This window comes from Anarhichas minor, unplaced genomic scaffold, assembly GCF_050575085.1.
Source record: "Anarhichas minor isolate MPS153535 unplaced genomic scaffold, ASM5057508v1 ptg000073l, whole genome shotgun sequence".
In the NCBI taxonomy this organism is placed as follows: Eukaryota; Metazoa; Chordata; class Actinopteri; order Perciformes; family Anarhichadidae; genus Anarhichas; species Anarhichas minor.
Genome location: NW_027466519.1, coordinates 11,625,550 through 11,652,148, shown reverse-complemented (window position 1 = coordinate 11,652,148; position 26,599 = coordinate 11,625,550). Strand labels below are relative to the sequence as shown.

Genomic DNA, 26,599 nt, shown 5'->3' with positions numbered 1-26,599 from the left:
GGGACTTTGGCTGTTCTTGACAATGTTGCTGTACTTACTTTGGTTTCTCTTCATAACGCACAAGTCTTTCGCCTTTTACTAAAGACTTCCGTGGAGAGGAATACCAATGAGTTCAACCTATTTTTAGCAGGCTTTGCCATTTGGCTGAGCCTTGTACAGTTGTGAAAAGAAAGAAAGCTGTCCTTAATGAGACCACGGTGCTTGACCATGGAGTGCTTGGATGTGTGCCAAAGCAGCAGCCACTGCTATGTCCCTTGGAAAGAACTGCACCATGACAAGGGTGAAACGTGTCAGGAGGGTGACTCAGGAAGCAAACAGTTGGGGCTCATCGCTTCTCGGCCTTTTGGCTAAGATCAAGTGGTGTTGCGGAAAAATACAGCACAGAGAGAGCTAACAACGAGACAGCAATGGCCGCAAGGGGCCAAAAAGAGCAGTCGATCCCAAGGGTCAGGCTGAGACACACGCTACGATTCCAGGCAACCACGGAAGACTACAAACTGCAGTCCAGAGAGTTCTTTGGCAGGCAAGTCATAATTGGGCAGCTACAACTGAAGGTGGAGGAGGTGCACTGCATCCAGTGGAACCAGCAGGAGAAGGCGTTCGACGTTACACTGAGGACTGTGCCGGAGTGTGGCTGAAATTTGCCGAGCAGAGGCAGGGGTAAGGCCGCTAGCCGGCTACAGAGTACTGAACCTGGACAGACCTAATTTCAGAACAATAACTGTGCATATGTACAACCCCTTTGTTAATGACTCAGCACTAGCTGCATTCCTGGGGCAGTATGGAGAGGTGGTGACGGCTGCAAGGCATATAAAGGACACCCTGGGGTTTTGGACTGGACGGCGCCAGTTCCAGGTACTGCTGTATCATGACGCAGAAGGTCCAGGAGGCCTGAAACATCCACCTGCCTTCTTCAGCCTTGGTGGAGATCGTGGGTATCTATTTTACCCACGGCAACCTGCTTTCTGCAGGAAGTGCAGACAGTCAGGACATTCAGAGGCAGGCTGTGGGGAAACAAGATGCCGTTTCTGTGGGCAAGCAGGGCATTCCGCCAAGGACTGCACAGAGCCAAGGACGTGCCATGGATGCGGTGGAACTGACCACCTGTACCGAGGTTGTCCTGGCCGCAAGAAAACTTTTGCGGAGGCTGCCAAACCGACTGAGGCTGGCGAGCCGAGTAGGGGAGCCACACAGAATGACGGGGAGAGGACGGTACAGGAGGGCTCCGGAGCTGACGCGTTGGGGAGTAAAGGGGAGGCAGCGCCCCGGGATGAGGGCACCGCCGGAACAGACGGAATGGCCAAGGCATCCACAGACATTATGGACGAGTTTCCTGTCCTCACTTCCGATCCTGCTCCCTCCAAATCAAAGCAAGGGGCACGGAAAGGGTCGCAGGCATTCGGAACAGGACTCTCGACAGAGCTTGGAGAGAGTGGGGAGGGGGTACGGAGCAAAAAGTCAAAGGGGGGACAGACCAACAAGGGTGGGATTGAGGGGGGGAGGGGAGGGGGAACAGGTCAGCATAAGAGAGCCGCTGATAAAGTGGAGGAAGGAGGGGCCCAGGAGCAGAAGGATGGGGATACGGGTCAAGAGGTGGGAGGGGAGATGGGTGAGCAGTCATTGGGAGAAGCAGCTGCCATACTAACAGACGGTTTAGGCCTGAGCTTCGATCTTCCCCCAGGCCTGCTCATGCTGTCGTCCCCCTTAGGGGAGGACGCTTATGAGGGGCTTAACAGACCAACAACGTCGCCAAACGCAGTGCCGTTTTCCTGGGCTGACGAGATGGATAAAGAGAATGTATACCTTTAGGGTAGTGGGAACCAGCAATAGGAATCTTTATTTAAGATGCACAATGGGTTTTTTTAAGGTTCTCACTATAAACGCAAGGGGAATGAGGGACCCAGTTAAAAGAAGGGTTGTTTTTAATTTTGTGGAGTCGCACCAGGTTGCCTTTTGTTTTTTGCAGGAGGTACATTTACGGGATGGGGGGGACGTGGGGATTTTTTCGAGGGAGTGGACAAAAGGGGACTCAGTTTGGAGCGTAGGGGGGGTCCACTCTACTGGGGTTGGGATTTTATTTGGGTTTCAAGAGATCAAGGTGGAGTCTTCCTTTGTTATTGTCCAGGGGAGGATAATGGGCGCAGACATCACATGGGGGACAGTCAAGCTTAGGGTTATTGTGGTCTATGGAGCACAAACTCCAACAGAAAGGCAAGAGATGGCTGGTCAATTGGAGCCGCACCTGGCCACCAGTAGGCAGGTAGTGATAGGGGGTGATTTTAATGTTGAGTTGGGCAAGGGGGGAGATACCAGCGATGGGTTTATTTCCAACCTCATGGCTAAACATGGCCTGGTAGATGGGGCGAGGGAGGTCAGGCCACAGGTAACAGGTCCCACATGGCGCAACTCTAGGGGCATCGTTAAATGTTTGGATTATGTTTTTCTTTCCAAGTCTTTCAGGCTATTGGCAGGCAGACTGCTCCCTGTGTTCTTCTCAGATCATGACGGGCTGCTATTGGAAGTGCACTCAGATGTGCCAGTGTTTGGAACTGGGTACTGGCACCTTAACGTCAGCATCCTGGAGGAGGAGGTTTTCAACCAACATTTCCGTTCATTTTTCAAAGGCCTGGAAGGACTAAGGTCATTGTGTTCCGGAGTAATTGAGTGGTGGGAGGTTGCTAAAAAGCGGATACAATTTTTTTGTTTAAAGTATTGTAAAAGGAAGGCGAGTATGGCGAGGAGGGAGGTGTTTCGCCTTCAGCACCTTCTCGAACGTGAGTACGCTGGGGGAAACTGGGGCGGCATTATAAATCAGCAGGCTTGTGACTCCCTTAAAGCACAGCTTAGGGACGTATATGAGGGTAAGGCCAGGGCATACCTGTTGCGATCACGTGAAACATTCCGTGAGGAGTTCGAGACGTGTTCCGCTGCTTTCTTCAGCTCAGTACGGGCTGATAGGGCAAAACAGGTAGTGACCGGGTTAATGGACAAGCAGGGCAGGGTGGTGTCAGAAGGGGTAGAGATGGTGCAGGCTGCCACGGACTACTATCGCACAAGGTTTAGGGAGAAAGACATAGAGGTAGGAGGAGGAGAGGTATTCCTGGATTTTCTGACCCAGCGGGTGCCGAAGGATATAGTACAGGCTTTGGAGGCCCCGCTCACCCTAATAGAGATTGAGTGGGCCCTCCAGAGAATGAAGAGGCGGAAGGTGCCTGGCATCGATGGGCTCCCAGCAGAGTTTTATCTCAAGTTCTGGGATGTACTTGGGCCGGTAGTGTTGGAGGTGTTGTCCGCAATACTCCGCACAGGTACAATGGGAGGTTCTGCGGCCACCGGAGTTATCTCACTTCTTTATAAGAAGGGGGATCGTGCCGACCTAGGGAACTGGCGACCACTGACCATGCTGTGTGTTGACTACAAACTCCTGGCAAAGGTCCTAGCGGATCGTCTAGGCATAGCACTTCCTCATGTGGTCCATGTGGACCAAACATGTGGGGTAGCGGGGCGCTCAGTGAGATGGAATCTACAGCTCATTCGGGACGCTGTCGCGTGGGCGGAAGACCGGCACCTGCCACTGATGGTGGTTGGTCTCGACCAGGCAAAAGCGTTTGACAGGGTTCATTGGGGTTTTATGTTTAGAGTTTTGCAGAGGTTAGGCTTCAGTCAGGCTTTTATGGGATGGTTACGCATATTGTACACAGGTGTAGGGAGCATGGTTTCAGTTAACGGCCACCTAGGAGACATTTTTAGTTTGCACTCAGGGGTAAGACAGGGGTGTCCGCTTTCACCACTGCTTTACATCCTTTACATGGAGCCCCTGGCGGCAGCCATTCGGGCTGATCCGGGTGTGAGAGGTTTCCTGCTACCTGGCAGTGGGGGCTTACGAGTTAAACTGTCTCAGTACGCAGATGACACCACACTGCTGCTGGACACCGACACATGCCTTCTTCGAGCCTTGGAAATTTTCCAGAGCTTTGGTAAGGTGGCTAGTGCTAAACTTAATTGTGCCAAGTCTTCTGTGAAGTTCTTTGGGCGCTGGAAAGAAAGGACGGAGGTACCAGGGGGGCTGACGCTCTGCACGGGACCGCTGAAGGTACTAGGGGTCAGCTTTGAGACAGCCCATAGTGCCACGGCCAACTGGACTAGGCGCTTTATGGCAGTCCAGAAGAAGTTTGCTCTCTGGAAGAGCAGGGGCCTGACTTTGATAGGGAAAGTACTGGTTCTGAAGGTAGATATTATGCCATCTCTTGTGTACTTGGCATACATATACCCAATGCCAGTCAGTATGAGGAGACCTATTATGCGCCTCGTGTTCACTTTCTTGTGGGGAGGGAGATATGAGTATGTGGCGAGGGCCCGCATGCTGGCAGGGATTGAAGCAGGGGGAAGAGATGTCCCACACCTCCCGTTGAAGCTAGACTGCATATTTGTTTCTTTTTTGTGGAGGGAGATGTCAACTCCAGTCGTACACCCATCAGGACACTTCCTGCGGCTCTATTTTTCCTATCAGGCCAGGCGCGTGTTGGTCTGGAACAATTTAGGGCCCCGGGTGGAGCAACAGCCATGGCATTACCAGTACGCAGCCAGGTGGCTGCGGGCCCATCCCGAGGCCTCAGAAACCAGTGTCAGACTGAACCACAAATTCCTTTATAAAGTTGTCAGACAGAGAGTGATCGCACCGGCAGTGGTTGGGATCCCGAAGAGTATTTGGAAGGGGATACAGCCACGGGGGCTGGACAATGGTCTCAAAGATCTCAATTGGCTATGCCTTCACAAATGTCTGCCAGTGCGAGATGTAATGTACCGGCATAGTTTAGCAAGATCCCCTGTGTGCCCGAGGGAAGGCTGTATGGGGGAAGAAACTGTCAGGCATGTCATGTGGGACTGTCCCTTTGCTAGTATTGTGTGGAGTAGAGCAGCGACATGGCTGGGGAGGTTAGACCCTGGGTTTAAATTGACATGGACTAGGGTGGTAGAAGGGGGAGGTTTGGGGAGTAAACATTTCCTTACGTGGCTAATTATAAGCCTGGTTAAGAGGAGTTTGTGGGTGGCTAGGCAAGACCTGGTGGGAAAAAACAGGGAAAGTCGCTTGGAGGGGGTGTTAAAGAGAGTGGAATTAGATATAAAGGGGAGGATTGAACGGGACATCAGGAAGTGGGGGAAGCATGCTGCCTTGGAAAGGTGGAAAGGAGGTTTTGGGTGGGGATGGTGAATCCTGAAGACATTGCATAAGTGTATTTTGTGTTTTTTTTGTGTATTGACAAATGCTGGTTACTGACATGTAACTGTGAAATATAATTAAGTTGCATGATGCAAAACGTGAAGTTTGTATGTTTGAAATTGTATGATTTGTGTACAGAATTTTGATAATAAAAAAAAAAAAAAAAAAAAAAAAATCTGTTCTTATCAGTTTAATATCTGATATGTCCTCTATATGAGGATAACGTATTAAGCAGATTTTTAGCATCGGGAGATGAAAAAGGGGCTTGCTCCGTTCACTCCACGCATTGACCCGGTATTGCAGCATTGCCGGGAACGGTGCACTCCTCAAATGCCTTGTGGACAACCAAACACCAATCCAAATGGATCAGTCTGTTGATTAGCTTCACACTTTAATGAACGACGAGGATCTCATTCGCTGTCTGTCTTCAAGGCTGGGGCTTGTGTCAAACAAAGGCCTTGTTTATTCCTTTCTGACGCCCCTCGTGGAACATCGCTGTGCTCCCAGCCTGAGCTTAATGCTAAAGGGCTGCACTCTGGGATTATGCCATCTGGGAACCGTCATCCGGAGTACTGCATCTGGGAATGCCGCCCCTGTCTCTGTCTCTTCCAACTCATACTTACCTGGCAGGGGAGATACCATGATCAAGAAGGTGGTTCACCCAGGGCGAGGCCCAGCCATTGCACTCCGGTTGTTCTGACCACTGCGAATTCCCCAAATGTGGGAATCTCGACTGCATAATTTCTGGTAGTGGGGGACTGCGTTCGCGCTCTCCCCTGATTGTTTTGTTGAAAAGAATATCAAGTGATTTGTACTTTTGATTGGAGGGGAGGAAATAGTACTATGGAGAATATTGCCCTCTTTAAGATGTGGGAATGGGTGTGGCTTCAGATTTGGAACAGGGCACGTGAACTCAGGCTTACCATGAGCGTTTTGACTTGGGCAACTAGGGACTTTGGCTGTTCTTGACAATGTTGCTGTACTTACTTTGGTTTCTCTTCATAACGCACAAGTCTTTCGCCTTTTACTAAAGACTTCCGTGGAGAGGAATACCAATGAGTTCAACCTATTTTTAGCAGGCTTTGCCATTTGGCTGAGCCTTGTACAGTTGTGAAAAGAAAGAAAGCTGTCCTTAATGAGACCACGGTGCTTGACCATGGAGTGCTTGGATGTGTGCCAAAGCAGCAGCCACTGCTATGTCCCTTGGAAAGAACTGCACCATGACAAGGGTGAAACGTGTCAGGAGGGTGACTCAGGAAGCAAACAGTTGGGGCTCATCGCTTCTCTGCCTTTTGGCTAAGATCAAGTGTAGTATCTGTTCTTATCAGTTTAATATCTGATATGTCCTCTATATGAGGATAACGTATTAAGCAGATTTTTAGCATCGGGAGATGAAAAAGGGGCTTGCTCCGTTCACTCCACGCATTGACCCGGTATTGCAGCATTGCCGGGAACGGTGCACTCCTCAAATGCCTTGTGGACAACCAAACACCAATCCAAATGGATCAGTCTGTTGATTAGCTTCACACTTTAATGAACGACGAGGATCTCATTCGCTGTCTGTCTTCAAGGCTGGGGCTTGTGTCAAACAAAGGCCTTGTTTATTCCTTTCTGACGCCCCTCGTGGAACATCGCTGTGCTCCCAGCCTGAGCTTAATGCTAAAGGACTGCACTCTGGGATTATGCCATCTGGGAACCGTCATCCGGAGTACTGCATCTGGGAATGCCGCCCCTGTCTCTGTCTCTTCCAACTCATACTTACCTGGCAGGGGAGATACCATGATCAAGAAGGTGGTTCACCCAGGGCGAGGCCCAGCCATTGCACTCCGGTTGTTCTGACCACTGCGAATTCCCCAAATGTGGGAATCTCGACTGCATAATTTCTGGTAGTGGGGGACTGCGTTCGCGCTCTCCCCTGATTGTTTTGTTGAAAAGAATATCAAGTGATTTGTACTTTTGATTGGAGGGGAGGAAATAGTACTATGGAGAATATTGCCCTCTTTAAGATGTGGGAATGGGTGTGGCTTCAGATTTGGAACAGGGTGAAACGTGTCAGGAGGGTGACTCAGGAAGCAAACAGTTGGGGCTCATCGCTTCTCGGCCTTTTGGCTAAGATCAAGTGTAGTATCTGTTCTTATCAGTTTAATATCTGATATGTCCTCTATATGAGGATAACGTATTAAGCAGATTTTTAGCATCGGGAGATGAAAAAGGGGCTTGCTCCGTTCACTCCACGCATTGACCCGGTATTGCAGCATTGCCGGGAACGGTGCACTCCTCAAATGCCTTGTGGACACCAATCCAAATGGATCAGTCTGTTGATTAGCTTCACACTTTAATGAACGACGAGGATCTCATTCGCTGTCTGTCTTCAAGGCTGGGGCTTGTGTCAAACAAAGGCCTTGTTTATTCCTTACTGACGCCCCTCGTGGAACATCGCTGTGCTCCCAGCCTGAGCTTAATGCTAAAGGACTGCACTCTGGGATTATGCCATCTGGGAACCGTCATCCGGAGTACTGCATCTGGGAATGCCACCCCTGTCTCTGTCTCTTCCAACTCATACTTACCTGGCAGGGGAGATACCATGATCAAGAAGGTGGTTCACCCAGGGCGAGGCCCAGCCATTGCACTCCGGTTGTTCTGACCACTGCGAATTCCCCAAATGTGGGAATCTCGACTGCATAATTTCTGGTAGTGGGGGACTGCGTTCGCGCTCTCCCCTGATTGTTTTGTTGAAAAGAATATCAAGTGATTTGTACTTTTGATTGGAGGGGAGGAAATAGTACTATGGAGAATATTGCCCTCTTTAAGATGTGGGAATGGGTGTGGCTTCAGATTTGGAACAGGGCACGTGAACTCAGGCTTACCATGAGCGTTTTGACTTGGGCAACTAGGGACTTTGGCTGTTCTTGACAATGTTGCTGTACTTACTTTGGTTTCTCTTCATAACGCACAAGTCTTTCGCCTTTTACTAAAGACTTCCGTGGAGAGGAATACCAATGAGTTCAACCTATTTTTAGCAGGCTTTGCCATTTGGCTGAGCCTTGTACAGTTGTGAAAAGAAAGAAAGCTGTCCTTAATGAGACCACGGTGCTTGACCATGGAGTGCTTGGATGTGTGCCAAAGCAGCAGCCACTGCTATGTCCCTTGGAAAGAACTGCACCATGACAAGGGTGAAACGTGTCAGGAGGGTGACTCAGGAAGCAAACAGTTGGGGCTCATCGCTTCTCTGCCTTTTGGCTAAGATCAAGTGTAGTATCTGTTCTTATCAGTTTAATATCTGATATGTCCTCTATATGAGGATAACGTATTAAGCAGATTTTTAGCATCGGGAGATGAAAAAGGGGCTTGCTCCGTTCACTCCACGCATTGACCCGGTATTGCAGCATTGCCGGGAACGGTGCACTCCTCAAATGCCTTGTGGACAACCAAACACCAATCCAAATGGATCAGTCTGTTGATTAGCTTCACACTTTAATGAACGACGAGGATCTCATTCGCTGTCTGTCTTCAAGGCTGGGGCTTGTGTCAAACAAAGGCCTTGTTTATTCCTTACTGACGCCCCTCGTGGAACATCGCTGTGCTCCCAGCCTGAGCTTAATGCTAAAGGACTGCACTCTGGGATTATGCCATCTGGGAACCGTCATCCGGAGTACTGCATCTGGGAATGCCGCCCCTGTCTCTGTCTCTTCCAACTCATACTTACCTGGCAGGGGAGATACCATGATCAAGAAGGTGGTTCACCCAGGGCGAGGCCCAGCCATTGCACTCCGGTTGTTCTGACCACTGCGAATTCCCCAAATGTGGGAATCTCGACTGCATAATTTCTGGTAGTGGGGGTCTGCGTTCGCGCTCTCCCCTGATTGTTTTGTTGAAAAGAATATCAAGTGATTTGTACTTTTGATTGGAGGGGAGGAAATAGTACTATGGAGAATATTGCCCTCTTTAAGATGTGGGAATGGGTGTGGCTTCAGATTTGGAACAGGGCACGTGAACTCAGGCTTACCATGAGCGTTTTGACTTGGGCAACTAGGGACTTTGGCTGTTCTTGACAATGTTGCTGTACTTACTTTGGTTTCTCTTCATAACGCACAAGTCTTTCGCCTTTTACTAAAGACTTCCGTGGAGAGGAATACCAATGAGTTCAACCTATTTTTAGCAGGCTTTGCCATTTGGCTGAGCCTTGTACAGTTGTGAAAAGAAAGAAAGCTGTCCTTAATGAGACCACGGTGCTTGACCATGGAGTGCTTGGATGTGTGCCAAAGCAGCAGCCACTGCTATGTCCCTTGGAAAGAACTGCACCATGACAAGGGTGAAACGTGTCAGGAGGGTGACTCAGGAAGCAAACAGTTGGGGCTCATCGCTTCTCGGCCTTTTGGCTAAGATCAAGTGGTGTTGCGGAAAAATACAGCACAGAGAGAGCTAACAACGAGACAGCAATGGCCGCAAGGGGCCAAAAAGAGCAGTCGATCCCAAGGGTCGGGCTGAGACACACGCTACGATTCCAGGCAACCACGGAAGACTACAATCTGCAGTCCAGAGAGTTTTTTGGCAGGCAAGTCATAATTGGGCAGCTACAACTGAAGGTGGAGGAGGTGCACTGCATCCAGTGGAACCAGCAGGAGAAGGCGTTCGACGTTACACTGAGGACCGAGGAGATCTACCGGAGTGTGGCTGAAATATGCCGAGCAGAGGCAGGGGTAAGGCCGCTAGCCGGCTACAGAGTACTGAACCTGGACAGACCTAATTTCAGAACAATAACTGTGCATATGTACAACCCCTTTGTTAATGACTCAGCACTAGCTGCATTCCTGGGGCAGTATGGAGAGGTGGTGACGGCTGCAAGGCATATAAAGGACACCCTGGGGTTTTGGACTGGGCGGCGCCAGTTCCAGGTACTGCTGTATCATGACGCAGAAGGTCCAGGAGGCCTGAAACATCCACCTGCCTTCTTCAGCCTTGGTGGAGATCGTGGGTATCTATTTTACCCACGGCAACCTGCTTTCTGCAGGAAGTGCAGACAGTCAGGACATTCAGAGGCAGGCTGTGGGGAAACAAGATGCCGTTTCTGTGGGCAAGAAGGGCATTCGGCCAAGGACTGCACAGAGCCAAGGACGTGCCATGGATGCGGTGGAACTGACCACCTGTACCGAGGTTGTCCTGGCCGCAAGAAAACTTTTGCGGAGGCTGCCAAACCGACTGAGGCTGGCGAGCCGAGTAGGGGAGCCACACAGAATGACGGGGAGAGGACGGTACAGGAGGGCTCCGGAGCCGACGCGTTGGGGAGTAAAGGGGAGGCAGCGTCCCGGGATGAGGGCACCGCCGGAACAGACGGAATGGCCAAGGCATCCACAGACATTATGGACGATTTTCCTGTCCTCACTTCCGATCCCTCCAAATCAAAGCAAGGGGCACGGAAAGGGTCGCAGGCATTCGGAACAGGACTCTCGACAGAGCTTGGAGAGAGTGGGGAGGGGGTACGGAGCAAAAAGTCAAAGGGGGGACAGACCAACAAGGGTGGGATTGAGGGGGGGAGGGGAGGGGGACCAGGTCAGCATAAGAGAGCCGCTGATAAAGTGGAGGAAGGAGGGGCCCAGGAGCAGAAGGATGGGGATACGGGTCAAGAGGTGGGAGGGGAGATGGGTGAGCAGTCATTGGGAGAAGCAGCTGCCATACTAACAGACGGTTTAGGCCTGAGCTTCGATCTTCCCCCAGGCCTGCTCATGCTGTCGTCCCCCTTAGGGGAGGACGCTTATGAGGGGCTTAACAGACCAACAACGTCGCCAAACGCAGTGCCGTTTTCCTGGGCTGACGAGATGGATAAAGAGAATGTATACCTTTAGGGTAGTGGGAACCAGCAATAGGAATCTTTATTTAAGATGCACAATGGGTTTTTTTGGGTGGGGATGGTAAATCCTGAAGACTTTGCATAAGTGTATTTTGTGTTTTTTTTGTTTTTTTGTTTTTTTTGTGTATTGACAAATGCTGGTTACTGACATGTAACTGTGAAATAGAATTAAGTTGCATGATGCAAAACATGTGAAGTTTGTATGTTTGAAATTGTATGATTTGTGTACAGAATTTTGATAATAAAAAAAAAAAATAAATAAAAAAAAAAAAATAAAAATCTGTTCTTATCAGTTTAATATCTGATATGTCCTCTATATGAGGATAACGTATTAAGCAGATTTTTAGCATCGGGAGATGAAAAAGGGGCTTGCCCCGTTCACTCCACGCATTGACCCGGTATTGCAGCATTGCCGGGAACGGTGCACTCCTCAAATGCCTTGTGGACAACCAAACACCAATCCAAATGGATCTGTTGATTAGCTTCACACTTTAATGAACGACGAGGATCTCATTCGCTGTCTGTCTTCAAGGCTGGGGCTTGTGTCAAACAAAGGCCTTGTTTATTCCTTTCTGACGCCCCTCGTGGAACATCGCTGTGCTCCCAGCCTGAGCTTAATGCTAAAGGGCTGCACTCTGGGATTATGCCATCTGGGAACCGTCATCCGGAGTACTGCATCTGGGAATGCCGCCCCTGTCTCTGTCTCTTCCAACTCATACTTACCTGGCAGGGGAGATACCATGATCAAGAAGGTGGTTCACCCAGGGCGAGGCCCAGCCATTGCACTCCGGTTGTTCTGACCACTGCGAATTCCCCAAATGTGGGAATCTCGACTGCATCATTTCTGGTAGTGGGGGACTGCGTTCGCGCTCTCCCCTGATTGTTTTGTTGAAAAGAATATCAAGTGATTTGTACTTTTGATTGGAGGGGAGGAAATAGTACTATGGAGAATATTGCCCTCTTTAAGATGTGGGAATGGGTGTGGCTTCAGATTTGGAACAGGGCACGTGAACTCAGGCTTACCATGAGCGTTTTGACTTGGGCAACTAGGGACTTTGGCTGTTCTTGACAATGTTGCTGTACTTACTTTGGTTTCTCTTCATAACGCACAAGTCTTTCGCCTTTTACTAAAGACTTCCGTGGAGAGGAATACCAATGAGTTCAACCTATTTTTAGCAGGCTTTGCCATTTGGCTGAGCCTTGTACAGTTGTGAAAAGAAAGAAAGCTGTCCTTAATGAGACCACGGTGCTTGACCATGGAGTGCTTGGATGTGTGCCAAAGCAGCAGCCACTGCTATGTCCCTTGGAAAGAACTGCACCATGACAAGGGTGAAACGTGTCAGGAGGGTGACTCAGGAAGCAAACAGTTGGGGCTCATCGCTTCTCGGCCTTTTGGCTAAGATCAAGTGGTGTTGCGGAAAAATACAGCACAGAGAGAGCTAACAACGAGACAGCAATGGCCGCAAGGGGCCAAAAAGAGCAGTCGATCCCAAGGGTCGGGCTGAGACACACGCTACGATTCCAGGCAACCACGGAAGACTACAATCTGCAGTCCAGAGAGTTTTTTGGCAGGCAAGTCATAATTGGGCAGCTACAACTGAAGGTGGAGGAGGTGCACTGCATCCAGTGGAACCAGCAGGAGAAGGCGTTCGACGTTACACTGAGGACCGAGGAGATCTACCGGAGTGTGGCTGAAATATGCCGAGCAGAGGCAGGGGTAAGGCCGCTAGCCGGCTACAGAGTACTGAACCTGGACAGACCTAATTTCAGAACAATAACTGTGCATATGTACAACCCCTTTGTTAATGACTCAGCACTAGCTGCATTCCTGGGGCAGTATGGAGAGGTGGTGACGGCTGCAAGGCATATAAAGGACACCCTGGGGTTTTGGACTGGGCGGCGCCAGTTCCAGGTACTGCTGTATCATGACGCAGAAGGTCCAGGAGGCCTGAAACATCCACCTGCCTTCTTCAGCCTTGGTGGAGATCGTGGGTATCTATTTTACCCACGGCAACCTGCTTTCTGCAGGAAGTGCAGACAGTCAGGACATTCAGAGGCAGGCTGTGGGGAAACAAGATGCCGTTTCTGTGGGCAAGAAGGGCATTCGGCCAAGGACTGCACAGAGCCAAGGACGTGCCATGGATGCGGTGGAACTGACCACCTGTACCGAGGTTGTCCTGGCCGCAAGAAAACTTTTGCGGAGGCTGCCAAACCGACTGAGGCTGGCGAGCCGAGTAGGGGAGCCACACAGAATGACGGGGAGAGGACGGTACAGGAGGGCTCCGGAGCCGACGCGTTGGGGAGTAAAGGGGAGGCAGCGTCCCGGGATGAGGGCACCGCCGGAACAGATGGAATGGCCAAGGCATCCACAGACATTATGGACGATTTTCCTGTCCTCACTTCCGATCCCTCCAAATCAAAGCAAGGGGCACGGAAAGGGTCGCAGGCATTTGGAACAGGACTCTCGACAGAGCTTGGAGAGAGTGGGGAGGGGGTACGGAGCAAAAAGTCAAAGGGGGGACAGACCAACAAGGGTGGGATTGAGGGGGGGAGGGGAGGGGGAACAGGTCAGCATAAGAGAGCCGCTGATAAAGTGGAGGAAGGAGGGGCCCAGGAGCAGAAGGATGGGGATACGGGTCAAGAGGTGGGAGGGGAGATGGGTGAGCAGTCATTGGGAGAAGCAGTTGCCATACTAACAGAAGGTTTAGGCCTGAGCTTCGATCTTCCCCCAGGCCTCCTCATGCTGTCGTCCCCCTTAGGGGAGGACGCTTATGAGGGGCTTAACAGACCAACAACGTCGCCAAACGCAGGGCCGTTTTCCTGGGCTGACGAGATGGATAAAGAGAATGTATACCTTTAGGGTAGTGGGAACCAGCAATAGGAATCTTTATTTAAGATGCACAATGGGTTTTTTTGGGTGGGGATGGTAAATCCTGAAGACTTTGCATAAGTGTATTTTGTGTTTGTTTTTTTTTGTGTATTGACAAATGCTGGTTACTGACATGTAACTGTGAAATATAATTAAGTTGCATGATGCAAAACATGTGAAGTTTGTATGTTTGAAATTGTATGATTTGTGTACAGAATTTTGATAATAAAAAAAAAAAAAAAAAAAAAAAAAAAAAAAAAAAAAAAAATCTGTTCTTATCAGTTTAATATCTGATATGTCCTCTATATGAGGATAACGTATTAAGCAGATTTTTAGCATCGGGAGATGAAAAAGGGGCTTGCTCCGTTCACTCCACGCATTGACCCGGTATTGCAGCATTGCCGGGAACGGTGCACTCCTCAAATGCCTTGTGGACAACCAAACACCAATCCAAATGGATCAGTCTGTTGATTAGCTTCACACTTTAATGAACGACGAGGATCTCATTCGCTGTCTGTCTTCAAGGCTGGGGCTTGTGTCAAACAAAGGCCTTGTTTATTCCTTTCTGACGCCCCTCGTGGAACATCGCTGTGCTCCCAGCCTGAGCTTAATGCTAAAGGGCTGCACTCTGGGATTATGCCATCTGGGAACCGTCATCCGGAGTACTGCATCTGGGAATGCCGCCCCTGTCTCTGTCTCTTCCAACTCATACTTACCTGGCAGGGGAGATACCATGATCAAGAAGGTGGTTCACCCAGGGCGAGGCCCAGCCATTGCACTCCGGTTGTTCTGACCACTGCGAATTCCCCAAATGTGGGAATCTCGACTGCATCATTTCTGGTAGTGGGGGACTGCGTTCGCGCTCTCCCCTGATTGTTTTGTTGAAAAGAATATCAAGTGATTTGTACTTTTGATTGGGGGGGAGGAAATAGTACTATGGAGAATATTGCCCTCTTTAAGATGTGGGAATGGGTGTGGCTTCAGATTTGGAACAGGGCACGTGAACTCAGGCTTACCATGAGCGTTTTGACTTGGGCAACTAGGGACTTTGGCTGTTCTTGACAATGTTGCTGTACTTACTTTGGTTTCTCTTCATAACGCACAAGTCTTTCGCCTTTTACTAAAGACTTCCGTGGAGAGGAATACCAATGAGTTCAACCTATTTTTAGCAGGCTTTGCCATTTGGCTGAGCCTTGTACAGTTGTGAAAAGAAAGAAAGCTGTCCTTAATGAGACCACGGTGCTTGACCATGGAGTGCTTGGATGTGTGCCAAAGCAGCAGCCACTGCTATGTCCCTTGGAAAGAACTGCACCATGACAAGGGTGAAACGTGTCAGGAGGGTGACTCAGGAAGCAAACAGTTGGGGCTCATCGCTTCTCCGCCTTTTGGCTAAGATCAAGTGTAGTATCTGTTCTTATCAGTTTAATATCTGATATGTCCTCTATATGAGGATAACGTATTAAGCAGATTTTTAGCATCGGGAGATGAAAAAGGGGCTTGCTCCGTTCACTCCACGCATTGACCCGGTATTGCAGCATTGCCGGGAACGGTGCACTCCTCAAATGCCTTGTGGACAACCAAACACCAATCCAAATGGATCAGTCTGTTGATTAGCTTCACACTTTAATGAACGACGAGGATCTCATTCGCTGTCTGTCTTCAAGGCTGGGGCTTGTGTCAAACAAAGGCCTTGTTTATTCCTTTCTGACGCCCCTCGTGGAACATCGCTGTGCTCCCAGCCTGAGCTTAATGCTAAAGGGCTGCACTCTGGGATTATGCCATCTGGGAACCGTCATCCGGAGTACTGCATCTGGGAATGCCGCCCCTGTCTCTGTCTCTTCCAACTCATACTTACCTGGCAGGGGAGATACCATGATCAAGAAGGTGGTTCACCCAGGGCGAGGCCCAGCCATTGCACTCCGGTTGTTCTGACCACTGCGAATTCCCCAAATGTGGGAATCTCGACTGCATCATTTCTGGTAGTGGGGGACTGCGTTCGCGCTCTCCCCTGATTGTTTTGTTGAAAAGAATATCAAGTGATTTGTACTTTTGATTGGAGGGGAGGAAATAGTACTATGGAGAATATTGCCCTCTTTAAGATGTGGGAATGGGTGTGGCTTCAGATTTGGAACAGGGCACGTGAACTCAGGCTTACCATGAGCGTTTTGACTTGGGCAACTAGGGACTTTGGCTGTTCTTGACAATGTTGCTGTACTTACTTTGGTTTCTCTTCATAACGCACAAGTCTTTCGCCTTTTACTAAAGACTTCCGTGGAGAGGAATACCAATGAGTTCAACCTATTTTTAGCAGGCTTTGCCATTTGGCTGAGCCTTGTACAGTTGTGAAAAGAAAGAAAGCTGTCCTTAATGAGACCACGGTGCTTGACCATGGAGTGCTTGGATGTGTGCCAAAGCAGCAGCCACTGCTATGTCCCTTGGAAAGAACTGCACCATGACAAGGGTGAAACGTGTCAGGAGGGTGACTCAGGAAGCAAACAGTTGGGGCTCATCGCTTCTCGGCCTTTTGGCTAAGATCAAGTGGTGTTGCGGAAAAATACAGCACAGAGAGAGCTAACAACGAGACAGCAATGGCCGCAAGGGGCCAAAAAGAGCAGTCGATCCCAAGGGTCGGGCTGAGACACACGCTACGATTCCAGGCAACCACGGAAGACTACAATCTGCAGTCCAGAGAGTTTTTTGGCAGGCAAGTCATAATTGGGCAGCTACAACTGAAGGTGGAGGAGGTGCACTGCATCCAGTGGAACCAGCAGGAGAAGGCGTTCGACGTTACACTGAGGACCGAGGAGATCTACCGGAGTGTGGCTGAAATATGCCGAGCAGAGGCAGGGGTAAGGCCGCTAGCCGGCTACAGAGTACTGAACCTGGACAGACCTAATTTCAGAACAATAACTGTGCATATGTACAACCCCTTTGTTAATGACTCAGCACTAGCTGCATTCCTGGGGCAGTATGGAGAGGTGGTGACGGCTGCAAGGCATATAAAGGACACCCTGGGGTTTTGGACTGGGCGGCGCCAGTTCCAGGTACTGCTGTATCATGACGCAGAAGGTCCAGGAGGCCTGAAACATCCACCTGCCTTCTTCAGCCTTGGTGGAGATCGTGGGTATCTATTTTACCCACGGCAACCTGCTTTCTGCAGGAAGTGCAGACAGTCAGGACATTCAGAGGCAGGCTGTGGGGAAACAAGATGCCGTTTCTGTGGGCAAGAAGGGCATTCGGCCAAGGACTGCACAGAGCCAAGGACGTGCCATGGATGCGGTGGAACTGACCACCTGTACCGAGGTTGTCCTGGCCGCAAGAAAACTTTTGCGGAGGCTGCCAAACCGACTGAGGCTGGCGAGCCGAGTAGGGGAGCCACACAGAATGACGGGGAGAGGACGGTACAGGAGGGCTCCGGAGCCGACGCGTTGGGGAGTAAAGGGGAGGCAGCGTCCCGGGATGAGGGCACCGCCGGAACAGACGGAATGGCCAAGGCATCCACAGACATTATGGACGATTTTCCTGTCCTCACTTCCGATCCCTCCAAATCAAAGCAAGGGGCACGGAAAGGGTCGCAGGCATTCGGAACAGGACTCTCGACAGAGCTTGGAGAGAGTGGGGAGGGGGTACGGAGCAAAAAGTCAAAGGGGGGACAGACCAACAAGGGTGGGATTGAGGGGGGGAGGGGAGGGGGACCAGGTCAGCATAAGAGAGCCGCTGATAAAGTGGAGGAAGGAGGGGCCCAGGAGCAGAAGGATGGGGATACGGGTCAAGAGGTGGGAGGGGAGATGGGTGAGCAGTCATTGGGAGAAGCAGCTGCCATACTAACAGACGGTTTAGGCCTGAGCTTCGATCTTCCCCCAGGCCTGCTCATGCTGTCGTCCCCCTTAGGGGAGGACGCTTATGAGGGGCTTAACAGACCAACAACGTCGCCAAACGCAGTGCCGTTTTCCTGGGCTGACGAGATGGATAAAGAGAATGTATACCTTTAGGGTAGTGGGAACCAGCAATAGGAATCTTTATTTAAGATGCACAATGGGTTTTTTTGGGTGGGGATGGTAAATCCTGAAGACTTTGCATAAGTGTATTTTGTGTTTTTTTTGTTTTTTTGTTTTTTTTGTGTATTGACAAATGCTGGTTACTGACATGTAACTGTGAAATAGAATTAAGTTGCATGATGCAAAACATGTGAAGTTTGTATGTTTGAAATTGTATGATTTGTGTACAGAATTTTGATAATAAAAAAAAAAAATAAATAAAAAAAAAAAAATAAAAATCTGTTCTTATCAGTTTAATATCTGATATGTCCTCTATATGAGGATAACGTATTAAGCAGATTTTTAGCATCGGGAGATGAAAAAGGGGCTTGCCCCGTTCACTCCACGCATTGACCCGGTATTGCAGCATTGCCGGGAACGGTGCACTCCTCAAATGCCTTGTGGACAACCAAACACCAATCCAAATGGATCTGTTGATTAGCTTCACACTTTAATGAACGACGAGGATCTCATTCGCTGTCTGTCTTCAAGGCTGGGGCTTGTGTCAAACAAAGGCCTTGTTTATTCCTTTCTGACGCCCCTCGTGGAACATCGCTGTGCTCCCAGCCTGAGCTTAATGCTAAAGGGCTGCACTCTGGGATTATGCCATCTGGGAACCGTCATCCGGAGTACTGCATCTGGGAATGCCGCCCCTGTCTCTGTCTCTTCCAACTCATACTTACCTGGCAGGGGAGATACCATGATCAAGAAGGTGGTTCACCCAGGGCGAGGCCCAGCCATTGCACTCCGGTTGTTCTGACCACTGCGAATTCCCCAAATGTGGGAATCTCGACTGCATCATTTCTGGTAGTGGGGGACTGCGTTCGCGCTCTCCCCTGATTGTTTTGTTGAAAAGAATATCAAGTGATTTGTACTTTTGATTGGAGGGGAGGAAATAGTACTATGGAGAATATTGCCCTCTTTAAGATGTGGGAATGGGTGTGGCTTCAGATTTGGAACAGGGCACGTGAACTCAGGCTTACCATGAGCGTTTTGACTTGGGCAACTAGGGACTTTGGCTGTTCTTGACAATGTTGCTGTACTTACTTTGGTTTCTCTTCATAACGCACAAGTCTTTCGCCTTTTACTAAAGACTTCCGTGGAGAGGAATACCAATGAGTTCAACCTATTTTTAGCAGGCTTTGCCATTTGGCTGAGCCTTGTACAGTTGTGAAAAGAAAGAAAGCTGTCCTTAATGAGACCACGGTGCTTGACCATGGAGTGCTTGGATGTGTGCCAAAGCAGCAGCCACTGCTATGTCCCTTGGAAAGAACTGCACCATGACAAGGGTGAAACGTGTCAGGAGGGTGACTCAGGAAGCAAACAGTTGGGGCTCATCGCTTCTCGGCCTTTTGGCTAAGATCAAGTGTAGTATCTGTTCTTATCAGTTTAATATCTGATATGTCCTCTATATGAGGATAACGTATTAAGCAGATTTTTAGCATCGGGAGATGAAAAAGGGGCTTGCTCCGTTCACTCCACGCATTGACCCGGTATTGCAGCATTGCCGGGAATGGTGCACTCCTCAAATGCCTTGTGGACAACCAAACACCAATCCAAATGGATCAGTCTGTTGATTAGCTTCACACTTTAATGAACGACGAGGATCTCATTCGCTGTCTGTCTTCAAGGCTGGGGATTGTGTCAAACAAAGGCCTTGTTTATTCCTTACTGACGCCCCTCGTGGAACATCGCTGTGCTCCCAGCCTGAGCTTAATGCTAAAGGGCTGCACTCTGGGATTATGCCATCTGGGAACCGTCATCCGGAGTACTGCATCTGGGAATGCCGCCCCTGTCTCTGTCTCTTCCAACTCATACTTACCTGGCAGGGGAGATACCATGATCAAGAAGGTGGTTCACCCAGGGCGAGGCCCAGCCATTGCACTCCGGTTGTTCTGACCACTGCGAATTCCCCAAATGTGGGAATCTCGACTGCATCATTTCTGGTAGTGGGGGACTGCGTTCGCGCTCTCCCCTGATTGTTTTATTGAAAAGAATATCAAGTGATTTGTACTTTTGACTGGAGGGGAGGAAATAGTACTATGGAGAATATTGCCCTCTTTAAGATGTGGGAATGGGTGTGGCTTCAGATTTGGAACAGGGCACGTGAACTCAGGCTTACCATGAGCGTTTTGACTTGGGCAACTAGGGACTTTGGCTGTTCTTGACAATGTTGCTGTACTTACTTTGGTTTCTCTTCATAACGCACAAGTCTTTCGCCTTTTACTAAAGACTTCCGTGGAGAGGAATACCAATGAGTTCAACCTATTTTTAGCAGGCTTTGCCATTTGGCTGAGCCTTGTACAGTTGTGAAAAGAAAGAAAGCTGTCCTTAACGAGACCACGGTGCTTGACCATGGAGTGCTTGGATGTGTGCCAAAGCAGCAGCCACTGCTATGTCCCCTGGAAAGAACTGCACCATGACAAGGGTGAAACGTGTCAGGAGGGTGACTCAGGAAGCAAACAGTTGGGGCTCATCGCTTCTCGGCCTTTTGGCTAAGATCAAGTGTAGTATCTGTTCTTATCAGTTTAATATCTGATATGTCCTCTATATGAGGATAACGTATTAAGCAGATTTTTAGCATCGGGAGATGAAAAAGGGGCTTGCTCCGTTCACTCCACGCATTGACCCGGTATTGCAGCATTGCCGGGAACGGTGCACTCCTCAAATGCCTTGTGGACAACCAAACACCAATCCAAATGGATCAGTCTGTTGATTAGCTTCACACTTTAATGAACGACGAGGATCTCATTCGCTGTCTGTCTTCAAGGCTGGGGCTTGTGTCAAACAAAGGCCTTGTTTATTCCTTTCTGACGCCCCTCGTGGAACATCGCTGTGCTCCCAGCCTGAGCTTAATGCTAAAGGGCTGCACTCTGGGATTATGCCATCTGGGAACCGTCATCCGGAGTACTGCATCTGGGAATGCCGCCCCTGTCTCTGTCTCTTCCAACTCATACTTACCTGGCAGGGGAGATACCATGATCAAGAAGGTGGTTCACCCAGGGCGAGGCCCAGCCATTGCACTCCGGTTGTTCTGACCACTGCGAATTCCCCAAATGTGGGAATCTCGACTGCATCATTTCTGGTAGTGGGGGACTGCGTTCGCGCTCTCCCCTGATTGTTTTGTTGAAAAGAATATCAAGTGATTTGTACTTTTGATTGGGGGGGAGGAAATAGTACTATGGAGAATATTGCCCTCTTTAAGATGTGGGAATGGGTGTGGCTTCAGATTTGGAACAGGGCACGTGAACTCAGGCTTACCATGAGTGTTTTGACTTGGGCAACTAGGGACTTTGGCTGTTCTTGACAATGTTGCTGTACTTACTTTGGTTTCTCTTCATAACGCACAAGTCTTTCGCCTTTTACTAAAGACTTCCGTGGAGAGGAATACCAATGAGTTCAACCTATTTTTAGCAGGCTTTGCCATTTGGCTGAGCCTTGTACAGTTGTGAAAAGAAAGAAAGCTGTCCTTAATGAGACCACGGTGCTTGACCATGGAGTGCTTGGATGTGTGCCAAAGCAGCAGCCACTGCTATGTCCCTTGGAAAGAACTGCACCATGACAAGGGTGAAACGTGTCAGGAGGGTGACTCAGGAAGCAAACAGTTGGGGCTCATCGCTTCTCGGCCTTTTGGCTAAGATCAAGTGTAGTATCTGTTCTTATCAGTTTAATATCTGATATGTCCTCTATATGAGGATAACGTATTAAGCAGATTTTTAGCATCGGGAGATGAAAAAGGGGCTTGCTCCGTTCACTCCACGCATTGACCCGGTATTGCAGCATTGCCGGGAACGGTGCACTCCTCAAATGCCTTGTGGACAACCAAACACCAATCCAAATGGATCAGTCTGTTGATTAGCTTCACACTTTAATGAACGACGAGGATCTCATTCGCTGTCTGTCTTCAAGGCTGGGGCTTGTGTCAAACAAAGGCCTTGTTTATTCCTTTCTGACGCCCCTCGTGGAACATCGCTGTGCTCCCAGCCTGAGCTTAATGCTAAAGGGCTGCACTCTGGGATTATGCCATCTGGGAACCGTCATCCGGAGTACTGCATCTGGGAATGCCGCCCCTGTCTCTGTCTCTTCCAACTCATACTTACCTGGCAGGGGAGATACCATGATCAAGAAGGTGGTTCACCCAGGGCGAGGCCCAGCCATTGCACTCCGGTTGTTCTGACCACTGCGAATTCCCCAAATGTGGGAATCTCGACTGCATCATTTCTGGTAGTGGGGGACTGCGTTCGCGCTCTCCCCTGATTGTTTTGTTGAAAAGAATATCAAGTGATTTGTACTTTTGATTGGGGGGGAGGAAATAGTACTATGGAGAATATTGCCCTCTTTAAGATGTGGGAATGGGTGTGGCTTCAGATTTGGAACAGGGCACGTGAACTCAGGCTTACCATGAGCGTTTTGACTTGGGCAACTAGGGACTTTGGCTGTTCTTGACAATGTTGCTGTACTTACTTTGGTTTCTCTTCATAACGCACAAGTCTTTCGCCTTTTACTAAAGACTTCCGTGGAGAGGAATACCAATGAGTTCAACCTATTTTTAGCAGGCTTTGCCATTTGGCTGAGCCTTGTACAGTTGTGAAAAGAAAGAAAGCTGTCCTTAATGAGACCACGGTGCTTGACCATGGAGTGCTTGGATGTGTGCCAAAGCAGCAGCCACTGCTATGTCCCTTGGAAAGAACTGCACCATGACAAGGGTGAAACGTGTCAGGAGGGTGACTCAGGAAGCAAACAGTTGGGGCTCATCGCTTCTCGGCCTTTTGGCTAAGATCAAGTGTAGTATCTGTTCTTATCAGTTTAATATCTGATATGTCCTCTATATGAGGATAACGTATTAAGCAGATTTTTAGCATCGGGAGATGAAAAAGGGGCTTGCTCCGTTCACTCCACGCATTGACCCGGTATTGCAGCATTGCCGGGAATGGTGCACTCCTCAAATGCCTTGTGGACAACCAAACACCAATCCAAATGGATCAGTCTGTTGATTAGCTTCACACTTTAATGAACGACGAGGATCTCATTCGCTGTCTGTCTTCAAGGCTGGGGATTGTGTCAAACAAAGGCCTTGTTTATTCCTTACTGACGCCCCTCGTGGAACATCGCTGTGCTCCCAGCCTGAGCTTAATGCTAAAGGGCTGCACTCTGGGATTATGCCATCTGGGAACCGTCATCCGGAGTACTGCATCTGGGAATGCCGCCCCTGTCTCTGTCTCTTCCAACTCATACTTACCTGGCAGGGGAGATACCATGATCAAGAAGGTGGTTCACCCAGGGCGAGGCCCAGCCATTGCACTCCGGTTGTTCTGACCACTGCGAATTCCCCAAATGTGGGAATCTCGACTGCATCATTTCTGGTAGTGGGGGACTGCGTTCGCGCTCTCCCCTGATTGTTTTATTGAAAAGAATATCAAGTGATTTGTACTTTTGACTGGAGGGGAGGAAATAGTACTATGGAGAATATTGCCCTCTTTAAGATGTGGGAATGGGTGTGGCTTCAGATTTGGAACAGGGCACGTGAACTCAGGCTTACCATGAGCGTTTTGACTTGGGCAACTAGGGACTTTGGCTGTTCTTGACAATGTTGCTGTACTTACTTTGGTTTCTCTTCATAACGCACAAGTCTTTCGCCTTTTACTAAAGACTTCCGTGGAGAGGAATACCAATGAGTTCAACCTATTTTTAGCAGGCTTTGCCATTTGGCTGAGCCTTGTACAGTTGTGAAAAGAAAGAAAGCTGTCCTTAACGAGACCACGGTGCTTGACCATGGAGTGCTTGGATGTGTGCCAAAGCAGCAGCCACTGCTATGTCCCCTGGAAAGAACTGCACCATGACAAGGGTGAAACGTGTCAGGAGGGTGACTCAGGAAGCAAACAGTTGGGGCTCATCGCTTCTCGGCCTTTTGGCTAAGATCAAGTGTAGTATCTGTTCTTATCAGTTTAATATCTGATATGTCCTCTATATGAGGATAACGTATTAAGCAGATTTTTAGCATCGGGAGATGAAAAAGGGGCTTGCTCCGTTCACTCCACGCATTGACCCGGTATTGCAGCATTGCCGGGAACGGTGCACTCCTCAAATGCCTTGTGGACAACCAAACACCAATCCAAATGGATCAGTCTGTTGATTAGCTTCACACTTTAATGAACGACGAGGATCTCATTCGCTGTCTGTCTTCAAGGCTGGGGCTTGTGTCAAACAAAGGCCTTGTTTATTCCTTTCTGACGCCCCTCGTGGAACATCGCTGTGCTCCCAGCCTGAGCTTAATGCTAAAGGGCTGCACTCTGGGATTATGCCATCTGGGAACCGTCATCCGGAGTACTGCATCTGGGAATGCCGCCCCTGTCTCTGTCTCTTCCAACTCATACTTACCTGGCAGGGGAGATACCATGATCAAGAAGGTGGTTCACCCAGGGCGAGGCCCAGCCATTGCACTCCGGTTGTTCTGACCACTGCGAATTCCCCAAATGTGGGAATCTCGACTGCATCATTTCTGGTAGTGGGGGACTGCGTTCGCGCTCTCCCCTGATTGTTTTGTTGAAAAGAATATCAAGTGATTTGTACTTTTGATTGGGGGGGAGGAAATAGTACTATGGAGAATATTGCCCTCTTTAAGATGTGGGAATGGGTGTGGCTTCAGATTTGGAACAGGGCACGTGAACTCAGGCTTACCATGAGTGTTTTGACTTGGGCAACTAGGGACTTTGGCTGTTCTTGACAATGTTGCTGTACTTACTTTGGTTTCTCTTCATAACGCACAAGTCTTTCGCCTTTTACTAAAGACTTCCGTGGAGAGGAATACCAATGAGTTCAACCTATTTTTAGCAGGCTTTGCCATTTGGCTGAGCCTTGTACAGTTGTGAAAAGAAAGAAAGCTGTCCTTAATGAGACCACGGTGCTTGACCATGGAGTGCTTGGATGTGTGCCAAAGCAGCAGCCACTGCTATGTCCCTTGGAAAGAACTGCACCATGACAAGGGTGAAACGTGTCAGGAGGGTGACTCAGGAAGCAAACAGTTGGGGCTCATCGCTTCTCGGCCTTTTGGCTAAGATCAAGTGTAGTATCTGTTCTTATCAGTTTAATATCTGATATGTCCTCTATATGAGGATAACGTATTAAGCAGATTTTTAGCATCGGGAGATGAAAAAGGGGCTTGCTCCGTTCACTCCACGCATTGACCCGGTATTGCAGCATTGCCGGGAACGGTGCACTCCTCAAATGCCTTGTGGACAACCAAACACCAATCCAAATGGATCAGTCTGTTGATTAGCTTCACACTTTAATGAACGACGAGGATCTCATTCGCTGTCTGTCTTCAAGGCTGGGGCTTGTGTCAAACAAAGGCCTTGTTTATTCCTTTCTGACGCCCCTCGTGGAACATCGCTGTGCTCCCAGCCTGAGCTTAATGCTAAAGGGCTGCACTCTGGGATTATGCCATCTGGGAACCGTCATCCGGAGTACTGCATCTGGGAATGCCGCCCCTGTCTCTGTCTCTTCCAACTCATACTTACCTGGCAGGGGAGATACCATGATCAAGAAGGTGGTTCACCCAGGGCGAGGCCCAGCCATTGCACTCCGGTTGTTCTGACCACTGCGAATTCCCCAAATGTGGGAATCTCGACTGCATCATTTCTGGTAGTGGGGGACTGCGTTCGCGCTCTCCCCTGATTGTTTTGTTGAAAAGAATATCAAGTGATTTGTACTTTTGATTGGGGGGGAGGAAATAGTACTATGGAGAATATTGCCCTCTTTAAGATGTGGGAATGGGTGTGGCTTCAGATTTGGAACAGGGTGAAACGTGTCAGGAGGGTGACTCAGGAAGCAAACAGTTGGGGCTCATCGCTTCTCGGCCTTTTGGCTAAGATCAAGTGTAGTATCTGTTCTTATCAGTTTAATATCTGATATGTCCTCTATATGAGGATAACGTATTAAGCAGATTTTTAGCATCGGGAGATGAAAAAGGGGCTTGCCCCGTTCACTCCACGCATTGACCCGGTATTGCAGCATTGCCGGGAACGGTGCACTCCTCAAATGCCTTGTGGACAACCAAACACCAATCCAAATGTATCTGTTGATTAGCTTCACACTTTAATGAACGACGAGGATCTCATTCGCTGTCTGTCTTCAAGGCTGGGGATTGTGTCAAACAAAGGCCTTGTTTATTCCTTACTGACGCCCCTCGTGGAACATCGCTGTGCTCCCAGCCTGAGCTTAATGCTAAAGGACTGCACTCTGGGATTATGCCATCTGGGAACCGTCATCCGGAGTACTGCATCTGGGAATGCCGCCCCTGTCTCTGTCTCTTCCAACTCATACTTACCTGGCAGGGGAGATACCATGATCAAGAAGGTGGTTCACCCAGGGCGAGGCCCAGCCATTGCACTCCGGTTGTTCTGACCACTGCAAATTCCCCAAATGTGGGAATCTCGACTGCATAATTTCTGGTAGTGGGGGACTGCGTTCGCGCTCTCCCCTGATTGTTTTGTTGAAAAGAATATCAAGTGGTTGTACTTTTGATTGGAGGGGAGGAAATAGTACTATGGAGAATATTGCCCTCTTTAAGATGTGGGAATGGGTGTGGCTTCAGATTTGGAACAGGGTGAAACGTGTCAGGAGGG

The 26,599-nt window shown here is 49.3% G+C and overlaps 40 non-coding genes and 3 pseudogenes across 40 annotated transcripts; all 43 read left to right on the top strand.

Annotated features, from left to right (window-relative positions):
* Positions 1-34: 34 nt before the first annotated feature.
* Positions 35-151, top strand: LOC142936839 (U5 spliceosomal RNA). The gene has a single exon (XR_012948961.1). It is a non-coding gene; the product is annotated as a U5 spliceosomal RNA (small nuclear RNA).
* Positions 152-5,355: 5,204 nt separating this feature from the next.
* Positions 5,356-5,549, top strand: LOC142936793 (U2 spliceosomal RNA). Its single transcript, XR_012948927.1, has one exon. It is a non-coding gene; the product is annotated as a U2 spliceosomal RNA (small nuclear RNA).
* A 287-nt stretch (positions 5,550-5,836) lies between these two features.
* On the top strand, positions 5,837-6,000 carry LOC142936597 (U1 spliceosomal RNA). The gene has a single exon (XR_012948748.1). It is a non-coding gene; the product is annotated as a U1 spliceosomal RNA (small nuclear RNA).
* A 204-nt stretch (positions 6,001-6,204) lies between these two features.
* On the top strand, positions 6,205-6,321 carry LOC142936837 (U5 spliceosomal RNA). The gene has a single exon (XR_012948959.1). It is a non-coding gene; the product is annotated as a U5 spliceosomal RNA (small nuclear RNA).
* Positions 6,322-6,497: 176 nt separating this feature from the next.
* On the top strand, positions 6,498-6,688 carry LOC142936751 (U2 spliceosomal RNA). Its single transcript, XR_012948891.1, has one exon. It is a non-coding gene; the product is annotated as a U2 spliceosomal RNA (small nuclear RNA).
* A 287-nt stretch (positions 6,689-6,975) lies between these two features.
* LOC142936596 (U1 spliceosomal RNA) lies at positions 6,976-7,139 on the top strand. Its single transcript, XR_012948747.1, has one exon. It is a non-coding gene; the product is annotated as a U1 spliceosomal RNA (small nuclear RNA).
* Positions 7,140-7,310: 171 nt separating this feature from the next.
* LOC142936729 (U2 spliceosomal RNA) lies at positions 7,311-7,501 on the top strand. The gene has a single exon (XR_012948871.1). It is a non-coding gene; the product is annotated as a U2 spliceosomal RNA (small nuclear RNA).
* Positions 7,502-7,780: 279 nt separating this feature from the next.
* LOC142936595 (U1 spliceosomal RNA) lies at positions 7,781-7,944 on the top strand. Its single transcript, XR_012948746.1, has one exon. It is a non-coding gene; the product is annotated as a U1 spliceosomal RNA (small nuclear RNA).
* Positions 7,945-8,148: 204 nt separating this feature from the next.
* LOC142936836 (U5 spliceosomal RNA) lies at positions 8,149-8,265 on the top strand. The gene has a single exon (XR_012948958.1). It is a non-coding gene; the product is annotated as a U5 spliceosomal RNA (small nuclear RNA).
* Positions 8,266-8,441: 176 nt separating this feature from the next.
* Positions 8,442-8,632, top strand: LOC142936750 (U2 spliceosomal RNA). The gene has a single exon (XR_012948890.1). It is a non-coding gene; the product is annotated as a U2 spliceosomal RNA (small nuclear RNA).
* A 287-nt stretch (positions 8,633-8,919) lies between these two features.
* LOC142936651 (U1 spliceosomal RNA) lies at positions 8,920-9,083 on the top strand. Its single transcript, XR_012948798.1, has one exon. It is a non-coding gene; the product is annotated as a U1 spliceosomal RNA (small nuclear RNA).
* Positions 9,084-9,287: 204 nt separating this feature from the next.
* On the top strand, positions 9,288-9,404 carry LOC142936835 (U5 spliceosomal RNA). Its single transcript, XR_012948957.1, has one exon. It is a non-coding gene; the product is annotated as a U5 spliceosomal RNA (small nuclear RNA).
* Positions 9,405-11,296: 1,892 nt separating this feature from the next.
* On the top strand, positions 11,297-11,501 carry LOC142936789 (U2 spliceosomal RNA; annotated as a pseudogene).
* Positions 11,502-11,784: 283 nt separating this feature from the next.
* Positions 11,785-11,948, top strand: LOC142936667 (U1 spliceosomal RNA). Its single transcript, XR_012948813.1, has one exon. It is a non-coding gene; the product is annotated as a U1 spliceosomal RNA (small nuclear RNA).
* A 204-nt stretch (positions 11,949-12,152) lies between these two features.
* On the top strand, positions 12,153-12,269 carry LOC142936834 (U5 spliceosomal RNA). Its single transcript, XR_012948956.1, has one exon. It is a non-coding gene; the product is annotated as a U5 spliceosomal RNA (small nuclear RNA).
* Positions 12,270-14,149: 1,880 nt separating this feature from the next.
* Positions 14,150-14,359, top strand: LOC142936813 (U2 spliceosomal RNA; annotated as a pseudogene).
* Positions 14,360-14,646: 287 nt separating this feature from the next.
* On the top strand, positions 14,647-14,810 carry LOC142936666 (U1 spliceosomal RNA). The gene has a single exon (XR_012948812.1). It is a non-coding gene; the product is annotated as a U1 spliceosomal RNA (small nuclear RNA).
* A 204-nt stretch (positions 14,811-15,014) lies between these two features.
* Positions 15,015-15,131, top strand: LOC142936833 (U5 spliceosomal RNA). Its single transcript, XR_012948955.1, has one exon. It is a non-coding gene; the product is annotated as a U5 spliceosomal RNA (small nuclear RNA).
* A 176-nt stretch (positions 15,132-15,307) lies between these two features.
* Positions 15,308-15,498, top strand: LOC142936785 (U2 spliceosomal RNA). Its single transcript, XR_012948924.1, has one exon. It is a non-coding gene; the product is annotated as a U2 spliceosomal RNA (small nuclear RNA).
* A 287-nt stretch (positions 15,499-15,785) lies between these two features.
* On the top strand, positions 15,786-15,949 carry LOC142936665 (U1 spliceosomal RNA). Its single transcript, XR_012948811.1, has one exon. It is a non-coding gene; the product is annotated as a U1 spliceosomal RNA (small nuclear RNA).
* Positions 15,950-16,153: 204 nt separating this feature from the next.
* LOC142936831 (U5 spliceosomal RNA) lies at positions 16,154-16,270 on the top strand. Its single transcript, XR_012948954.1, has one exon. It is a non-coding gene; the product is annotated as a U5 spliceosomal RNA (small nuclear RNA).
* Positions 16,271-18,162: 1,892 nt separating this feature from the next.
* Positions 18,163-18,367, top strand: LOC142936788 (U2 spliceosomal RNA; annotated as a pseudogene).
* Positions 18,368-18,650: 283 nt separating this feature from the next.
* LOC142936664 (U1 spliceosomal RNA) lies at positions 18,651-18,814 on the top strand. The gene has a single exon (XR_012948810.1). It is a non-coding gene; the product is annotated as a U1 spliceosomal RNA (small nuclear RNA).
* A 204-nt stretch (positions 18,815-19,018) lies between these two features.
* On the top strand, positions 19,019-19,135 carry LOC142936830 (U5 spliceosomal RNA). The gene has a single exon (XR_012948953.1). It is a non-coding gene; the product is annotated as a U5 spliceosomal RNA (small nuclear RNA).
* A 176-nt stretch (positions 19,136-19,311) lies between these two features.
* On the top strand, positions 19,312-19,502 carry LOC142936770 (U2 spliceosomal RNA). Its single transcript, XR_012948909.1, has one exon. It is a non-coding gene; the product is annotated as a U2 spliceosomal RNA (small nuclear RNA).
* Positions 19,503-19,789: 287 nt separating this feature from the next.
* LOC142936663 (U1 spliceosomal RNA) lies at positions 19,790-19,953 on the top strand. The gene has a single exon (XR_012948809.1). It is a non-coding gene; the product is annotated as a U1 spliceosomal RNA (small nuclear RNA).
* Positions 19,954-20,157: 204 nt separating this feature from the next.
* On the top strand, positions 20,158-20,274 carry LOC142936829 (U5 spliceosomal RNA). The gene has a single exon (XR_012948952.1). It is a non-coding gene; the product is annotated as a U5 spliceosomal RNA (small nuclear RNA).
* A 176-nt stretch (positions 20,275-20,450) lies between these two features.
* Positions 20,451-20,641, top strand: LOC142936728 (U2 spliceosomal RNA). The gene has a single exon (XR_012948870.1). It is a non-coding gene; the product is annotated as a U2 spliceosomal RNA (small nuclear RNA).
* Positions 20,642-20,928: 287 nt separating this feature from the next.
* Positions 20,929-21,092, top strand: LOC142936661 (U1 spliceosomal RNA). Its single transcript, XR_012948808.1, has one exon. It is a non-coding gene; the product is annotated as a U1 spliceosomal RNA (small nuclear RNA).
* Positions 21,093-21,296: 204 nt separating this feature from the next.
* LOC142936828 (U5 spliceosomal RNA) lies at positions 21,297-21,413 on the top strand. The gene has a single exon (XR_012948951.1). It is a non-coding gene; the product is annotated as a U5 spliceosomal RNA (small nuclear RNA).
* Positions 21,414-21,589: 176 nt separating this feature from the next.
* On the top strand, positions 21,590-21,780 carry LOC142936727 (U2 spliceosomal RNA). Its single transcript, XR_012948869.1, has one exon. It is a non-coding gene; the product is annotated as a U2 spliceosomal RNA (small nuclear RNA).
* Positions 21,781-22,067: 287 nt separating this feature from the next.
* LOC142936660 (U1 spliceosomal RNA) lies at positions 22,068-22,231 on the top strand. The gene has a single exon (XR_012948807.1). It is a non-coding gene; the product is annotated as a U1 spliceosomal RNA (small nuclear RNA).
* A 204-nt stretch (positions 22,232-22,435) lies between these two features.
* On the top strand, positions 22,436-22,552 carry LOC142936827 (U5 spliceosomal RNA). The gene has a single exon (XR_012948950.1). It is a non-coding gene; the product is annotated as a U5 spliceosomal RNA (small nuclear RNA).
* A 176-nt stretch (positions 22,553-22,728) lies between these two features.
* LOC142936768 (U2 spliceosomal RNA) lies at positions 22,729-22,919 on the top strand. Its single transcript, XR_012948908.1, has one exon. It is a non-coding gene; the product is annotated as a U2 spliceosomal RNA (small nuclear RNA).
* A 287-nt stretch (positions 22,920-23,206) lies between these two features.
* Positions 23,207-23,370, top strand: LOC142936658 (U1 spliceosomal RNA). The gene has a single exon (XR_012948805.1). It is a non-coding gene; the product is annotated as a U1 spliceosomal RNA (small nuclear RNA).
* A 204-nt stretch (positions 23,371-23,574) lies between these two features.
* Positions 23,575-23,691, top strand: LOC142936825 (U5 spliceosomal RNA). Its single transcript, XR_012948948.1, has one exon. It is a non-coding gene; the product is annotated as a U5 spliceosomal RNA (small nuclear RNA).
* Positions 23,692-23,867: 176 nt separating this feature from the next.
* LOC142936725 (U2 spliceosomal RNA) lies at positions 23,868-24,058 on the top strand. The gene has a single exon (XR_012948868.1). It is a non-coding gene; the product is annotated as a U2 spliceosomal RNA (small nuclear RNA).
* Positions 24,059-24,345: 287 nt separating this feature from the next.
* LOC142936657 (U1 spliceosomal RNA) lies at positions 24,346-24,509 on the top strand. Its single transcript, XR_012948804.1, has one exon. It is a non-coding gene; the product is annotated as a U1 spliceosomal RNA (small nuclear RNA).
* A 204-nt stretch (positions 24,510-24,713) lies between these two features.
* Positions 24,714-24,830, top strand: LOC142936824 (U5 spliceosomal RNA). Its single transcript, XR_012948947.1, has one exon. It is a non-coding gene; the product is annotated as a U5 spliceosomal RNA (small nuclear RNA).
* Positions 24,831-25,006: 176 nt separating this feature from the next.
* Positions 25,007-25,197, top strand: LOC142936724 (U2 spliceosomal RNA). The gene has a single exon (XR_012948867.1). It is a non-coding gene; the product is annotated as a U2 spliceosomal RNA (small nuclear RNA).
* Positions 25,198-25,484: 287 nt separating this feature from the next.
* On the top strand, positions 25,485-25,648 carry LOC142936656 (U1 spliceosomal RNA). The gene has a single exon (XR_012948803.1). It is a non-coding gene; the product is annotated as a U1 spliceosomal RNA (small nuclear RNA).
* Positions 25,649-25,819: 171 nt separating this feature from the next.
* On the top strand, positions 25,820-26,010 carry LOC142936705 (U2 spliceosomal RNA). The gene has a single exon (XR_012948849.1). It is a non-coding gene; the product is annotated as a U2 spliceosomal RNA (small nuclear RNA).
* Positions 26,011-26,293: 283 nt separating this feature from the next.
* Positions 26,294-26,457, top strand: LOC142936675 (U1 spliceosomal RNA). Its single transcript, XR_012948821.1, has one exon. It is a non-coding gene; the product is annotated as a U1 spliceosomal RNA (small nuclear RNA).
* Positions 26,458-26,599: the final 142 nt, after the last annotated feature.